Genomic DNA, 18,077 nt, shown 5'->3' with positions numbered 1-18,077 from the left:
CACTGAAAAAACAAATAGTTACCATTTAATTCTAGTGCAGCAAGGTAGCCTGGAGCTAACTAAAACATTTTTGTTAGTAATTATTTAGCATGATCTCAATCTACAAAATAAACTTACCTATGACTTGTCTTTTGTAGAATGACTTACTTAGAAGGCATGTGGGATCTCAGGAAGGGAAATGACTGCAGGAGGATGGTCTGTTTGCATTGTTTCAACTTGTAGCAGCATCAGAAGCCTTTAATAAAAATGGTATATAAATAAGTTATGGATTTTTAAACTTTAAGGACTCCTGCATGCAGTATTTAATAATATTCCAGCAAAGATATTACCTTCTTACGTGAAGAATATATAAATAAGAAAAAACTTTCCTCGGTTCTTAGGTATGGAACTGCTGTGTAGAGATGATTTATAGATATTCTGGAGGTCTGTAGGCAGTGATTTGAGCTATGTCATTAGTGCTGAATTGTGTTCTCAGAACTGATGTTCTTCTGGAGGAGCAGGACATTGCTGGGGGGGCTTGGAGTGTAGTTGATGCTCAGCCATCATCAGTCCTTGTATAGTCCTTGGTGAACTACTGACTCAGCTGCTGTTGGCAAAATGGCAGTCTGCTGGAGAGTGGAACACAGTGTAGCTCCAGCAAAGCCTGAAAATGACTGTACTGACTAGCAAAGAGTAATGTAGAAACTGGAGAGCATTTTCAGTTTGTATAGAGTCAGACTTGCTATATAACTTAAGAATTGGGGGCAAACCACATTATATTCCTTTTATAAAATTTGATTTCTCAGTGATTTTTTTCCAATGGAAAGTGCTATTCTTATTTTACCACATTACAATTTTTACTTTATTCTTACAACTCAGTAGTTTGATTTCTGCAAGCTAGACCTGCACTGTGATATCTCCTGACGTTTCATCGTCACAGTCCCACATTGCCCTGCATTTGATTCCCCACAATACTGCAAGGCTGCTTTTTATCAGGCGCCTTTCTCTGACTCTGACTTTTTCTACTGTGTAACAAGAAGCTCCTCAATATGGTTTGTGATAGATTTTGCGTAACACTATGAGAGCAGCTTTGAGATTTGTCTCATATTTTACTGTGTAGACTCGCAATATCAGAGGTGGGTGTTGGTGGGATGGCAGTAGAAGTTGAATCTTCCTACCAATATTCCATTATAATTTGTTGCTATGTGACAGATAGCAGCAGGGCAGTCTGACAGAATGGTGCCTGACACAAGAGAGCATATGAAGCAAAGGTAAGGAACTGAATCCCTCCGTGCAGAAGAAATGGCACCCATAGATATTATCAGTACTTGCTGGACTTCTATGGATGCCAAACAATAGATGTGAGGTAGTGGGTGATGGAACACTGTGAAACAGTCAGTGGGCATGATGACCTCAGCATACAGGCTCTTTTTTACTGCTGGCTGCAGTGCATAGCTAATAATGGTGACTGTTGGGGAAAAATACTGTTTTGTAGCTGAGAATTTGCTCTATCAGATTTCATTATTGTGCTCTTTGTATCTATTCTCATTACTGTGGAAATAAATAAAAAGCATTGCTTTGAGTGACCTACGTAATTTTTCAATTGCATTTTAGTTTTCAGGGAAAAGAAGTGACATTAGAACACACATAGCAGGCTTTGTTTGAACAGATGGGTAGGGAAAGAAGGAAAGAACAGCCCTCTGGGATAGCTGGAGTGGTAGATCTTAACTCTCTGAAGGCAGGCAGTAAGTTAAATCTGGGGCTGACAAAACGGCATATGGCCTTACTTGCCTGATCTAAGAATACCTTGCTGTTAAACCTCATCCAGTTCCTCCCTGTCCAGATCTCTAGTCTGTCTTAGTCTTGTTGTTCATTGGTAATGAAGGAGTTGAACAAGGAGGCAAAGTGAGAATATGTAAATACCTGATTATCACTGAGAGCTGCTGGAACTGCTGTGGTCACTGCAGCTCCCACTAAGCACGTTCTGGAGTGTCATTGTGTGCATTGCTGTCTTATCCTCCTGAGACATGAATCAGCTCAGACTGCTCCCTCACAGCACTGTGTTGGCCAAGGACAAGATATATTTCAGCTTCAAAAGACCTTCACATTTTGTTGGCATGCTGCTGATGTATACGTATACTGTTTCAGCAGGAGGATTTGCCTTTCTGGTGCTGATGCCCAGGTACACAGCTGTGCTCCCATCTCAGCTGTCTTGTGGCAGAGCTGTTGTCCTTTCTCAGCTCCTCCACACACCCGCTAGTGGAGTGAGATATCTCCTTCCTGCTGGCTTTCAGCATCTTTACAGAGAACTGAGAACACTCATTGTCTGTAGATAAGTGGGGACGCTAGTTATGGTTGTGTATTTTTGTGTGTGGAGATAATGAAAAAAGTGAAAAGCCCAAGACAGTTCATCAGTAGAAAAAGATATGTGGAGAAATCTGCTGAAAATGTCCTTTTTGATGCCACAGGTTTTAGTGATTACAGGCCAGGATAGAAATAGAATGCTATGTGCTTGGATAGGTCTTTTTAGGCTAATAGGTATATAGCAGGGGCTCTATTGATCTGTATCCTTACAGAGCGATGTGAAAGTCTGGGAGTTCATTACACAGCTCAGTCTAAAGCTGCAGGAATTTGTGCCTGAGGCAGCTGCCTGTGATAATTTCTCTTCAAATCAAGTTCTATCTATTTAAAGAGAAATCTCATAGATAGTAGTTTTTTTGAGATAAAAGACAGCATTTTTTATAGTAGGCTGCTCTGTATCTATTTGGAGTGCATGTCATAGGTCCCACCACTTCTGTCCTCTTCTGCAATCAGGCTGCCTGGTGTGACCAGGCAGATAGTTCTTGGATTTGAAGCAGAGTCTATATGAATGTTTTCTACACTGCCTGGTTTCAGCATATAGTATATAGTCTCTTTTTTTAAGAGACCTTTTTGTCTTCTTGGGTGCCTAACAATGTAATGTTGGTTGCTCTGTTCTCCTTTGGGAGAGGTGATGAGAATGCTTTCATTTTTTTTTTTTTTTTTTTTTAAAGGAAAAGCAGAGGGGGCAAGGATGGCAGCCACAACAAACATGTCATTTGATAACCATAACTGTTACTGATAGTGCTTAAAATATGTGCAAGATAATGCTTTTGTGCTTTTTGTGTTTAAAACTTTTGAAGTTGAGTTTCATTTAGAGTATTTTATACTGGGGAGAGAGACGGTTGTTAATGTGCATTTACTAATTGGTAGTGAAGTGAAGAGCAGAATTAAAACATTCTGTTTAGAGTGGTAAGTGAGTGAAAATGAGGTTCTAAAGGTTGCCGAGTTGAATATTTTGTTTTTAAATATTAATTTGGAGTGGCTTGTTGTGTATCAGAGGGAGATGGTAGATTCAACCACAAATTGAATGCAGTCCTGAACTGTGAATCAAAGTAATTAGATTATTAACATTTACTATTAAAGTAGATACCATTCTATTCAGCTGCATGCATGCTTAAGATGACCCATTAGCAAGCAGGCAGACCTCAAATTTCTCCTGGGACTTTCTGAAAAGAGCTGACTTTTTATTATAACACAGAGGAAAGCAGAAGCACAGCACAGTTCAGGTAACTGTATCATCACAGGAATTAAAGACTTATTCTAATTGGCTAGTCTGATTTGACTTGCCTTTTCAAGAGAGTCCTAGTTGAGGAATAAGGGAGCTTGGTATTCCCTAGGCTGTGACCCTCAGCACAGGGGGGGAAACCTGGAGCTATTCTCTGCGTCATTGGAAAGAAGGTAGATGTGTAGGTTAAAACTGACAGAGCCTGAAGGCTGTGTCATCGTTGCTTCACCAGTCAGTCAAGAACGTGGGGGAAAGGCAATTTTTTGCATTTGAAACAACTTAATCTTTCAACTGAACAAAGATGAAAAACACTTTGTTCTGCTTTCCTCTTTTGTTGTGAGGCTGTGCTATCACTGATGTGGTAATGTGAACTTACTGATGCTGGGCAATTACAGAATAAAATATTTTAGTCGTCAGTCTGATCACTACCAGAAAACAAGAAGATGTGAAAGTGAGTGTTCTTGTTATGGCTAAATTATACATTGATAAAGGATTCCTTGTATGGAATACATGGAATTTATGGCTTTATATATTTTGATTGCTGCTTAAATTGTAACCGCTTAATACCCTGAGATAGACTTAATTCCTAGACTCATACTTTTTATTTATTTTTTTCTCCTCTCAGTTGGCATGTTACTGGATAATCATCTAAATGTGTACTTCTAAACTACATTATATGGGGAGAAGCATGTTTCTTCTAAATAATTACCTTCCTGCATACTATAATGACATCACAATTAAAGCAAATGAATTGTGTAAGATTTCATTATGTAGTAAATACTGATGCTATAGCATTAAGGTTGTCTTGTACCAAAGCTGTTAAATTTCTCTAAGGATGTGGAGCAAAGAGCTAAAATGCTGAGATGTTGAGTGAGATGTAACTTGAGAAACAACTCTGGAAAATAGGAGTGGCTTAACATAATTGTGAATGTTACCCATGTCACTCTGCTGTAAGCCAAGGGCCCACAAAAAAAAAAAAAAAAAAAAACAAAAAAAAAAAACAAAGCATAAAAACCTATCTTCTGTGTATTGGCCTTTTCCCAAGCTTTTCCTTTGAGTGCCTTTGGTTAGCCTTCTGCACTTAAGCTGCAAGTAACTGAATGGAAGCCCCTAGTAGTCAACACCAGATGTAGAAAAATGACACTTGTCACACATTGTACAAAGGCTATTTTTGGTAGGGCGGTGGCTGGTTGCGTTCCCTGGTTCATAGAATCACAGAATCATAGAATTGCTCTAGTTGGAAAAGACCTTCAAGATCATCAAGTACAACCACAACCCAACTGCACTACCCTAATTCTAACAACCTTCCACTAAATCACGTCCCCAAGCATCACACCCAAATGTTTTTTAAACACATCCGGAGATGGTGGCTCAATCAGCTCCCTGGGGAGTCTATTCCAGTGCTTAACCAACCTTTTCTATAAAGAAGTGATATCAACCTCTGCTTAAACTGGTGCAAGTTAAGACTATTTCCCCCTGTCCTGTCACCTCTGAGAAGAGACTAACCCTGCTCTAGCTGTAAGCACCTTTCAAATATTTGAAGAGAGCAATGAGGTCTCCCCTCAGACTCCATTTTACAGACTAAACAGCCCCAGTTTCTTCAGTCTCTTCTTGTAGGGTATATTCTCCAAGTCCTTCACCAGCCTTGTTGCCCTTTGGATGGAGAGTATACCACACCTGCCCCACTTATATGAAATTTTATTTATGGCTGTTCCAAGAGGTTGACCTAAGTGATGTCAGGTCTGTATTTCAATGTGCACATCCAATCTCTTAATCTGCTACTATGGATTTATATCATTCATAAATGTAGTGGCTGTTTGCAGTGTGTTTCCATTTTAAAAAGTTGCATTAGACACTTCTGGCACTTCTAGAAGCTCTGTCATCTTGCCACTGCGTATGTGAAAATATCATGGTTACACAGCTGAATTCTTGTTGATTGCTTATTTCTAACTGAAGCAAAAAAGCTAAGAGAGCTGCATGCCCCCTGGAGACTTAACTTCAAGGGGCTGCTGACTTTCATGGCCATTCATGTAGTGCGTGTCCTCTTGTGTCTCTCATCTTGCAGTACAGGCCCTGAAATGGGAAGTCTGGAAGTGTTCTTTAACATGACTTGAACCAGGACTGTTGTGGTAGGGACTTAATTCAACTGTTTCCTCCAACACCAGTCATTGTTAAATACGTCATTAAAATGCTGTTGGGGTGCCTAGAGATTTCTTGGTAATTTCATTAAGTAACTCTGCTGTAGTTAGCCCCAAATTTCATTTTGCTTGACTTTATTAAATAACTCGACTTTCTTGTCTCCTCCTGGTATTTGTAAATCATCCTCTTTTTTTCTTGTTATTTTTCTTTTTTTTTAATTTTAGGTTTTATTTCCTGACGCAGTTATTTCTCTGCTAGTTGATGTTTTAAGCACACGTACTCTATCAGTGTTTCCCTTTATACATTCATTTTTGTGCTGAAAGTTCTTTTAGACTTCTCTTGACTACTGCTGGTCTAGAAGATTTATAAGTTCATTTGGTAGAACTGATGCAGTTGGTTTTTAAAGCACAACTATGAGTTTGCATGATCAGCTCACTGGAAGGTGTCTAATCATCATGAATAGCACCTTCATATAATTTAGCCTTCAACTTTTATTTGAGGCTCTTAGACAGTTCAAAGCTCAGTTTGCCTATAGTTAATTGTAAAATTAAGGAATTGAAAATTTTATGCCCGATTGCAACCTTGAATTTTCTAACTCTTCTGTAAATCTAAAATTTCTTGAGCAGTTGTGGTGAAAATGACAAGCCATGATCAAATTAAAAAATATTCTTCAGGCAACCAGTTGATGTGGGATGTTCTAATGGCTATTTGACAGTGGGCCCTTTTTTCATGTGTGTGTATATATAAAAACTTAAGAGGTTCATGCATAGGAAGGAAGGTGAAATTTTAATCTAATAGTGGGGAAATATCTTTTTGAAATGAATCTAATGGTTGCTATGCAAGTCTCTTTGTTTTGTATGAGAAACATTTTGTTTGAGCAGGAAGCAAAACACTTTTATTTCCTCTCTCTTCTCTTAGCTATTACAATATGACCTGCTTTCAAGAGCGTCTATCCTATTCAATAACTTTTTCATTTTTTTTCACACTATACTCAGGGACAATATTAGATGTTAAATCAGATAGAAGGTGAGACAGTATTTTTGTCTTTGTATTCATTAAAAATAAATGTTTTAATACCATGAATAAAAGATAGAGTGGAAAGATGCAGAAAATGGGAAGAAGGTGGAATGTTAGCAATAATGGAAACAGCAATTGCATAGACCAGAAATAAAATTAGATTTGAGAAGCAAGTTTGACTGTCCACAACATAGAGAGCTGAACCTATGCTGTTTATAGGAGTTATATTTAGAATTTGACATTTCCATGTTCCTGTATGATGTCATACCATCTTGGTATCCCTCACTTGTCTACTCATCATTCTGAAATGCTGTCATCCTTTTTTAAATACTAGTCTACTGTCATTCTTACCTTGTTTTTTCTTTACCATCCTATGGAAAGCTTTTCTCCTTACAGTACAAATGTAACAATTAAGAGTACAAGGATAGTAAGCTACAGTGCAAAATTCTTTTTCTTGAATATTACTCGTACAAACACCGCAGAAAACTTCTTCACTGATTGTTGCACAGCATCCTGTTCTGTCTTTTTGCATCCATACTGCCAGTATATTCTGTGTTTTGGTAGAGTTGCTGGGATGTGAATCAAAAAGACCTTGTTGCAATATGTTGCCCCTGTGTGCAAAAACTGCAGTATTTCCTGCATATGTACAGCTCCTCCATTAATTAAAAAAAAAAAAAAAAGTATGTATATATCGGTATTTGTTAAACATTTAACTGTTGGACTTTTCAAGAAATTGTCTCGGGGTACTCTTGTATATATATTTTACAAAATATCAATAGACTTTGCATTAGTGATCTTTATCACGTTATTCCCTGAAACTGGGGGTAAAAAAAAATTCTAATCTACTATTTACAAATATAGTGAAATTAATCAAGAAGATTCATTTAAATAAAAAAAGAGAATTTTTGATCTATTACTATGTCAGACAGTAACAAACAATGAGCTGTCAAATTTTTAGTATTTTCTTTAACAATGTGTAAGACTCATTCTTATGATATTCTCTACAGCTTCAGTGGGTCTGAACTGAAAACCTCAATTCTGAGTCAGATATTACTATGAGAGACTGGACAAGGGGAAATGGACAAAAATTGGAATACAGGAAGCTCCGTAAAAATATGAGGAAGAATGTCTTTGCTTTGAGTTTGGCAGAGCACTGGAATGAACTGCCCAGATGTGTTGCAGGGTCACCTCTGGAGATAGTCAAGGCATACCTGGATTTTTTTTCCTCTGCAGCCTACTCTAGGAAACCTGCTTTAGCAGGGTGTTGGATTAGATAGTCACCCTGCAAAATCACTTTGAACCCTACAATTCCATGGTTCTGTAACATCATTGGTACATGAGTGATTCCATGGTGTGCATGTTCAGGATATGTTCCAATTCTGGCCTCTATCTCTCAAACTATGTAGCAGACATGGAACTGGTTTGAAAAAAGCAGCACGTGATCAAGAATGTACAGTGACTTCTGAGCAAGGATTACAGCTCTGTCCCCAACAGAAAGGAACTTATTTTCTTACTGTACTAAAGTTGTACAAGATATGAAGAAAATGAATAGGGAAGAAATGTTCAGTTTCTCTCCTATGTAATCAACAAAGGGAAATAAATAAAGCTACCAAGAATGATGGCTGTCCTGAAAATAATGCCTTCTATTCTATTACGTTGGCTCACAGCCCGGAGTGGATGACAGTGGAGATTGAACTTTCACACCAGTATTCTGTTAAATTTTGTTGCTGTATAATTGCCCATCTTCTGCTATCAGACAGAATGGCATCTAACATGAAAGTACATACAAATCAAAGGTGTGGAATTTAATTTCTTCATGTATTTAAAAAAAAAAAATTGCACCCACTGGTATTCATCAATGCTGGATGTTTGTGGAGTTGATGTGAGCACAATGGAGTGGGGGGTGGTATATTTCACCAGTGGCAACAGTGACAGTGGGTCTCCTCTGCTGGTGCAGATTTTGATGATTGCCAGTGAAAATGCATAGCTAATGGTTGTGACTATGTTTAGTAGCTGAGAATTTGCTCTATCAAATAGTGCTATAGTGTCCTTTGCGTCTATTGTGGCTTCTGTTTGAATAAATAGGAAGCATTACTTTTGCAGTGATCTGTGTAGCTAGCTTTAACAAAAAGAACTGCAGTTCAGTGTATGAACTCCCTGCAGCAGGAACCTGGAGGTACCAAAAGTTAGTACAGGCTTAAGGAGTGATTGAAGGCTTTTAAGGGAAAGAAATCCACAAAGTACTGTTTTTTTTTTTTTTTTTTTAAAAAAAAAAAAAGTAGAATAAGTGCTCTTTTTTTTTTTTTTCCTTTTTTCCCCCACATTTTATTTTAAAATACTTTGTTAGTGAAATGTTTATGTATATATGTTTAAGATGTCTAAAAAATATATCCATCACAGCCAATAACAATTCAAAGTGGTTCAGTTTAAAATAGCATGCTATGATAGGAAGCTGGTTTGCCCAATTCTGCCTTTGTGGTAGCGATAACATTTCAGCTACTCATTTGAATATATGAAGAAATATATTTTAGGTTCATAGAATCACTGAGTGTCTTGGGTTGGGTGAGACCTAGAGTTCACTCAATTCCAACCCTCTGATGTGGGCAGGGCTGCCATCCACAAGCTCAGGCTGCCCAGGGCCCCATCCAACCTGGCCTTGAGTGCCTGCCGGGATGAGGCTTTCAAGCCTAAATACTGTTTAATTGTCCCTCTGTTTATAAGCCCCCTTTTAAATACTGGAAGCTCCCTTTAAGTACTGGGTTTTATGGCTTTTGTGTTTTAAAAATTTATGGTTTATTATTTTATATATATATATATATATATATATATATATATATATATTTTTTTTTTTTGGAGTCTAAGCTATACATTTGATGACAAATAGAAATACATGAGTATGGCTGCTTTTTTTTTTTTCTTGAACGCAGGTGTTTCCACCTATTCCATTTCTATAATCCCTGCTTTTGAGTGATGCTTAGTTGAAGAGTTTAATGGTCTCTTCTTCTTTTTCCTCTGACATTCTCTGCCCAGTTATATTACTGCCTTGCCCTCCAGTTTTACCCAGCAAAATCATACAAGCAGTAGGAAGGAAGTCCTTAAGATCTTATAGATGCTTTCTTAAGCATGTTGAGAAATCCATTCTGGCTGTGCAGCAAATATGCAGGTATGAGCAGCACAGTGCCTGGGGCTATTGATACTAATCTGTTTGCAGAGTTCCAGTACAAGGGCTATTTGTCAGTTAGGCAGCCCAGCAGATTGTATCTGGGTGATTGTATCTTTTGCATGTTCTAGTGATACTAAAAAGACATAAAGGCATTTAGAACTATGCCTGTGTGATTTATTGAAGCTGTTTATCTAAATCACTGTTTTTTTAAATAGTATTTCCTTTTAGTTTGAAGATGAATATTCAATGGTTTCTGCTTTTATTTTTTAGTTATTTATGGATTTCCACCGAACGTCTTGAGCAATATACAGAGAAATCCTCTTTGCTATAAAAAGAACCAACAAATTTCTTGCCAGAAGTCTTCTGACTGGTGCGGGGCAAAAAATGTTTTTCTCTGTAGTGCACATCTGTGATATTGTGTAACTTAAAACTCTCCTGCTGCTTAACATTTACTTACCCACAGTGTATCTCAGAAAATGGGTTGTCATTGTACTCACATTGTTCTATTTTTTTTTTTTTTGAATAAACATGGGTGTATAGACTGTAAAGAACTGCATGAATTTATTGCTGAAATTTTCCCAGAAAGAAGTCAGAAAACTCAGAATAATGATTCCCATAACTGTCATAACTTGTCCCCTTTCTTACATGAGGTGTATTATTTTCTGTTACTAATGTAAGTGCTTGTCTTACTAAACATAGAAGGTTCTTTTTTCTCTGGTTGGGTGACTGCCTGTCTCGCTCAGCTTTGAATTTGCAAATGTCGTGTCATAATTTTCCCAGCAGTATTTAAATGTAAGTTCAGTGAAGTAAGTATGGGAGAAATGAATACCGTTCAGTTAGAAATCCTCTTTCCTCAAGTATTATTTCAACCTGGATGAAGAAAATGTCAGGGACTGAAATTGTTCAGGAGCCCTGGCCAGGCTGGACCAGCCATTGGATCTTCAGTGCCAACCAAGCAGAATGAAGCAATTTTTTTTTCCCCCCCCCACGGAGTATGTTTTCTTTTCACATAGTTCACCTCATGTATAATTATAAAATTTCTGTCTTAAGTATTCTGCATCTCTGCAGTGTAGCTGCAGCAGCAGTGTTTTTTCACCTGGCATAGTGGCATTTTTTTTTCTAGGTGAGATTAATTAACAGAACACACAGAAATGCTGGCTAATTTAATTGACTATAAAGCAGCAGACATGCTAGATTATCTAGGTTGGCGAAATGGTATGACATTTTTCCTCAGGAAATGCATATAAAAAATCTTTTCAGCCAGTGTTACTGCATAAATGTGGAAATACAGTCTGAGTCTGTGCCTTGGCTTTCTTGAGGGAGCACTGCAGGTTCAGGAAGACATCTGCAGATCCAAATCACTTTTTGGAACAAAGCAAACTATTTGGATGTTCACTTAGCTAGAGTAGGAGCAAAAATGCATTAAATACAAGAAGCACAGTGCATTCTCAGAGCTTGTTTTATTTCACAAATAAACATCCTTTTAATTGGCATAGGACACAGTGTATCTTCAGAACAACCATGTCCTTCTAAGGGCAGGCCATGTATACAAAAAATCCTTTAGTGCTATTATTATCAATGCAGCAGGAGGAAGGATTATCAGGCAGTTGATAAGAGCCCACTCATAGCTGGCATGAATAGTTAAGTTTAGTGCAATGCCCTGCAGTGTTTTGGTTGATCTTCCCCTTCAAGATGGTATCTCTACAGGCTCCTCTGCAGGTCAGCTGGCAAGGAAAAGTTTTGGTTTCACTTGAAACAAAATTAGGCGTCCTTCATTTTTTGATTTCATGCTTTTTTTTTTTTTTTTTTTTTTAAACTACTGTGTGTAGGAAATTATAGGTTTATACATTGGCTGCAGCTGAAGTCAAAGTTTGCTCAATTAATCTCTGTTTTGCAATTCCACATGGTGTTCAGTTTGTCTGAGAGTTATCAAAAACTGACAGGTTTTTCTTTTGCAGTGTCTATTTGGAGTTATCTGTGTACAGAGGTTTGTAAAAAATAATCCAGTATATGGTGAATAATGTTCTGTAACCATACATACCAAATTCAAATGAAAATGAGCTTTATCAAGCATCCTCCAAGTAAATTCGTTCTTGAGCTAAAACGTCCTCAGGGTAATTTCTTTTAATAATTTACAGAAGTGACTCATCTGAAAGTTCTTTCACCTAATGACTTCTGCTGGTGGCACAAAGCTCCAGTGTCATCAGCATTCTGCACCTAAACCTGCCATGTGCTGTGAAGCTGCCAGGTACATTAACTCTTGTCAACTTAACAGAGATTTGTTGTAAGTGAAGCTGCCTCTTTCGTAAGAAGTTGAGACTGAGACTTGACACTTAATCTAAATACTGAAGCTAGAGAGATTTTCCTGGAGGTAATTTTGAATGATTATTAGCTGATTAAAGTGGTTCTCCGTGTCAGTTTCAATCATGAATTAGCCTTATATGTGTCAGAGTCAAAGTTTATTGTTCTGATTGATATTGGTATGCAACTGAGTGATTTTCACATAAATTAGAAAGAACAGTCTGGTAATCCCCTTTTACAGGCTGTAACAAAATCCCTCAGAAGAACTCTGTGAACAGTCTAATGCACTAACACTAAGCAGCTAGAAGTTAAATATGCTTTCTAGCTTTCATTTTTATAAGGTAGACTGTCAAGTGTATCAAATCTGGAGTGTGCTATGCAACCTCATTTAAATATAAATAGGTATTCTCCAATAGTGAAATTTTAAGTGTCAAAAATCTAATATGACTGAGTTGGACATTCATTCTACTGACTGCAAATGGAACTGATTGTAGCAAATACTGAGTTGTTCTGAATTTGCTGGACTGAAATCAGAAGTATGTTTTATTTTAAACCTATAATCACAGCAGTAATGAGTTCTTGTGCCGTGCTGGAGGGACGTTGTACTTAAATTTGTAGCAAAAGACAGATCTGACTATAGGTTTCTGCCTGCTTTGCCTATTTTTTGCTGTAAGCTGTTCGGCTAGATCATCTGAATGGTTTACCCTGAAAGGCCAGGGATCAGAGCTTTGTTGAATTTGAGTGTCTTAGCTATGTTTCTGAGAAACTAATCTGTTTTCCTTAGATAAATAAGTATTTTACGATTTTAATGCAAAACTAGAGAAGGAGTTTGGAAATAACGTCCTTGCTGTACTTTCCTAAAATTAGCAATAGTATGATGAAATATTTGTTTTAAGTGAAAGTGGAATTATTTCATTTATGGAGTTTTCTTCAATTTCAAGACTTAAAATAGGAATTCTAATTTCTAGTTATTCTGATGCTGTCTTCAGGTTTCTTTTGAAAGCATTAATTCAGAATCTGGAAGATTGATTGTGTAGTAATAGGATTCACATCTGCATTAACTTTGTCAACCCAATTATCTGCCAGTTCTTGTACAGGGTTATTGAGAATTCCATATAGGCTGGTGTGGTTTAGCTGACATGATGTTGGATCAATTGCAAGTTTGTATTTTTAATATCAGAATGCTTGGAAAAACATTTTTTGGAGGGTGTATAAGAATATGGATCTACAATTTATTTTTTTCAACATATTATTTTTGTCAATTTTTTGCCATGTTATTTTTGAAAGTGAATATAAATTTTATTTCAGTAGTTTTTCTTTAGCTATTTTTTCATGCAAAATTTATATCTTATTTTGCAAGTTACTGTTGGCTTCTGAACCTCTCCATGCAGCAAACAGGCTACATGAAATTGCCATTGATGCTCTAACATAGCATGAGGCAGTTCTGCTGTATGAGACCATCTTGTCTGTGAAACCTTGTGTGAGAATGAAGGAGAGCTGACCTGCTGGAGCCCACTGTCTACCAGATTGATTTGGGCTCCTCTGTTTCCCATCCCAAGGTGCAAAGATAAAGATACTGAAAAGCCATGGTTGATTACTGCCTCTTCCATGAGTTTATCATTTTCCAGACCTTCTGGGAATGTGGTGTTTGTTTTGTGTTTGTGTAGTTGTGTGTGAGTTCTGATCACAGGCTATTGAACCAGGAAGGAAGAATAACCATAGATAACACTGACACACCATCTGTATGCTCTGATTTCTCAGTACTGACCTTCTCCAAATTCGTTTGCTGTTGTTTCCCAGTGTTTTCTATAAATTCCAAGTAACTGTATTGATAACTACAGAGATACGATCTTAAAATTCTGTTCATTACATAAAAATGAAAAATGAAAGCATTCAATTCTCTTTGCAATTTTGGAGTAATGCATAATTCTGTACTTCTGTATTATATTAACGATCACATCAATTCTCTTTTTTACTGTTTGTGTTTTTATTTTCCTGTCACTCTTCTCTGTACATGCTGTCACTTATAATGCTTTAAATTTTCATGAAAATTTTATCCTAGCATTTCTCTGGGACTGAGTGGCAGATAGATTATTCTAGTTTTTATACTAGAATCAGCTGAATATTTGGTGTTGGATAAATGCTGCTTTTCCATTTCCACATTCTCTATTTTATTTCTTCATATATGAATGATCTCTTCCAGTCTTCATTGAGGGGGAAAAGGAAGGCTTTGCTGAAAATTTCAGAAGTAACAAAATCTTACTTCTGGATTTAAAGCTGCTGGTGTTTGAGCTGCTATTAACAAGCACCGTGTAGGAACTTGGTGGTGGAGGGTGAGAAGAAGATTCTTATGATATGGAGACTTTAATCTGATTCTTCTGCAATATTTGATATATTTTGACACATTGCTTAGTAAGAACTGGCAAATCTTATGGTGTTACGTGTGGTTCTATAACTTCTAAGGTATTATAGATCTGAATACTAATTACATTTTTTTAATTCCCACCCCCTTTAGTAAATATTGGAGAAAATTCAGATTTGAGTATATTGATTTCTAGATAAGCACATGCTGAATTTTCAAAAATTGGTTTCCCTTGAAGAATTATATATTAATTCTTTTTGGAAATTTAGGCATTATAATCAGTGCTAGCTACTCTCTATTTTTCTTCTTCTGTATATAATGGCCAATATATAGTTCAGACAAAGGAAGAAAATGTAAGGCACAGAGACATGTTTACTGGTTAAAATGCATAATATAATGTGTGTATATATATAATAATAGTTTATATAATAATAGTTTTAGTATATAATAATAGTTTAATATTATTATATATAATTTTTTTATGTATATCTTTTTTTTTTTTTTTTCCCTGCCTATCTCTTCCACAATTCTGGCAGCAACAGAGGGCAGTATTGTTGAGTAATACTGGATTATTATTTTTTTGATTAGTGGTGTTGATATATGGAGAAAATCTGTGTATATTTATATATTTTTTGAAAGTATTGGTTGTCTTTATTAAAGAAAAAATTGTAATGGGGATGCATGAGGTGCCTTTGAAGGACCTGTACTTTATGTCAGTGCTGATTCCACTGCGTGACAACTTTAAGGTCACAGACCACTGAAGAACACTATCGTCATTCTGAATCTTTGAAATTATGATTATTTCAAATAGGATTAGGAAGAGGAAGAGAAGGGTCAAATTGGAAACCACATCAATTTCTGTAGCTTGATTCTTAAAGTAAAATAAATGGAACATGAGATCATGTTGTGTGCATGAGTAATATTTATCTCTTTCCACTTTTCTGTTCTGGCAATGTTGATTTCCCCTTGGAGCAGTAATCTGTGGCTGTCACATGACTACACTTAGCAGTTTCATGTTGAGAAGAGAACCGGATACAAAGCTATGCTTAAGCATTAAGGGCATTTCAAAAATGCACTGAAAATTCAACCAAATTGAAGGAGTTATTGTAATGATTAGATATAAATGAAGCTGCTTTAATAAACTGTTTCTCTTTTATTTTCTGACCCCCTTACCTCCCCGATATCTCTTACAATTTATTCATTTAGTTTATTTATTACATAGTTTACTTTGAGATTTACTTTACCAAATATGTTAGTATATCCCAAAAATCAGTGTTGGTATGCTCAACACAAGGTAATTCTCCCAGTTTAAGAGTGCTGCCATATAGAACACTGATATTTTGTGTGGCAGGAGATTTGAGCTGTTAGCCAAAGAAAGGGTTATAGAGTCAGGGACTACGTTATATACAGTATTCTTGAAAGCTGTTGCAGCTACCTTAGTGTACTTATCCCCTGCCCCCCCAAATTCTGAAAGGATGTACAGAAATAATTAGAAATATTAAGCCTTGAAAGATTGGACCCAATTTTGTTTATATTTGTAACACCTAGTTTAAAATTTAATTATCTTATTAGTTTTTGAACATAATAACACAATAGTGTACCATTAATGTATAAATAGACAAACATCTTCCGAAGAACCAATAGCATTTTTCTAACAGATTGACAGGATTTCCTTTTTTTTTCTTGTGAAGAGGGCAAGTAACAAAACAGCTAGAATCCAAATACACGTATTTGTTATCTGTGTTTGTATAATTAGTCCTAGATCTCAAGGGCTTCATAGATAATTTGGCCTTTTTAAAAGCTCATTGGTTTAACTAAAGATGTATAAAATGCAGTAACACTATGGATACTATTTTTTTATTTTTTTTTTTTAATCCTCTGTGAAGATAAAGTAACAGTTTCTTCCAGGCTCTTTTGCTATTCTAATTAATAAGGTTTCCAAAACCAATAGTTGGCTCCTTTTTCTTAATGCTAAAGGGATCTGACCTGATCCATTTGACTCTTCTAATGCTATATTCAGTACTTTATGTGAAATAACAATAATTGGAACAGGTGATGATGCTTATCTCCTACACGAGACTTCTTAAGACAGCTGTTCAGTTTGTACATGTTACTCAGTTTAGATGAAGCCTTCATGGCAAATAACACATGTACTTGTGAGCATTTGCATATTTTCTTTATTTCTTTCTTATAAATTCTCAAGGGAAACTTTAGGAATATGTAGGTTGTATCAATTTCTCTGAAATCAGTGAAGAAAGAGGGTATAGACACTTGCATGTTGTTCTGTTTTGTCATATTTGTGAATGGAAGAAGCAGAGCCAAATAAAGGGTTAATTTTATTATTCTGACTGGATGTAGTAACATGCAAGTAACATGGCTAATGGTGCTAATAAGTAACTACTTTATTAGTTACAGAAATACCAAGAAGTTGGGTGCTTTGAACATCAAGGAGATTCTGGAAGAGCAGCAGTATATATTAGGGTAAAAAGCATTTAACTTTTTGGGTCTACACTATTGAAATCTTTAAGAATTAGTTTGTGTAGAGACCTCATTAAAAATTAATTACTGATTCTTTTCTTTCTTCAGTTTGACTTTGTACATTCTTGAGGAAATGATGGTAAAACATCAGACTTCAATGTATGAACATCTATAAGAAAGTAGAAAAACAGATTTGCAAAGTGCAAACAGACATTTAAATTAAGCTAGCTAGGAATTAAGGGAGATTCTACTATTGCTAAACTTGTTCACAATAGTGAGTAAGATTGGTGATGTTTGAATGAATGTGTTGGAGAGGTCATTCTTTTCTTTGCCTTTTGTTCAGTCATGGTTGTTCATGACTGTACATGATTTACTGCTTGAAGTTTGTTTGTTTGTTTTTTAATACCAGATTAGGAATTGGGAGAAGGAAGGCACAGATACAAGCTTGAAGATTAAATTTCCTAGACCTTGAAGGTCATAGAACTTGATCACCTTTAACTACCTAAGCTATTTTTGCATAATGCTAAGTAAGGCTATTTTATTGATGTATTTCATTCAAATGTATTTATTAAAGTTAATTATTTTCTATATTTTTTCCATTAAATTTAATGGAGGACAACAGCAGTCATAGTAATGTTCTCCTGAGAAAATAGCAGTATTCAGCGTTTTCAAGCATAATACTTTCAAACTGAAAATCTTAAATACATGTTGAAAGTTAAATTCTTCTTGAGGAAGCCTTCAGGTGAATTGCATGTTCATAATGAAAAAGAAATTTTAGATTTAATATAGTGGTTTTATTTTGTGGCAAACAAATGTTTTGTTCAACACAAACTCAGCAATATTAGCTTCTCTTTAAGAAAATAAGTGCAAAAGAAAAATAAGGCTATATTTAATATTTTCATCAAACACTGATTTTGTTAATTTAATCTGGTAACAATTAATATTCTAGGCTTTTTAATTGATACTGTTCTAGCTGTTCAGAGAAACATTTTGACAGGAATTGTACTTAAGAGTTGTTCATCATTCTTATTGGAAAAGTTCTGTCTGCGTTA

General features: G+C 36.0%; 1 protein-coding gene across 5 annotated transcripts in view; it reads left to right on the top strand.

Annotated features, from left to right (window-relative positions):
• ZNF385D (zinc finger protein 385D) overlaps positions 1-18,077 on the top strand; it is a 379,952-nt gene that overhangs the window by 39,541 nt on the left and 322,334 nt on the right. Inside the window, exon 1 of one of the 5 annotated variants that reach the window (XM_048951272.1) lies at positions 17,009-17,028. The exons of the other annotated variants lie outside the window; for them this stretch is intronic. The gene's annotated coding sequence lies outside the window, so the exon portion shown is untranslated. Of the gene's footprint in view, positions 1-17,008; positions 17,029-18,077 lie in introns of those variants that run through there. 5 annotated transcript variants of the gene reach the window in all.

Source organism: Lagopus muta, chromosome 7, assembly GCF_023343835.1.
Source record: "Lagopus muta isolate bLagMut1 chromosome 7, bLagMut1 primary, whole genome shotgun sequence".
Taxonomy (NCBI): Eukaryota; Metazoa; Chordata; class Aves; order Galliformes; family Phasianidae; genus Lagopus; species Lagopus muta.
Note: the sequence above shows the minus strand (reverse complement) of the source record. Positions and strands in the feature narration are given on the sequence as shown.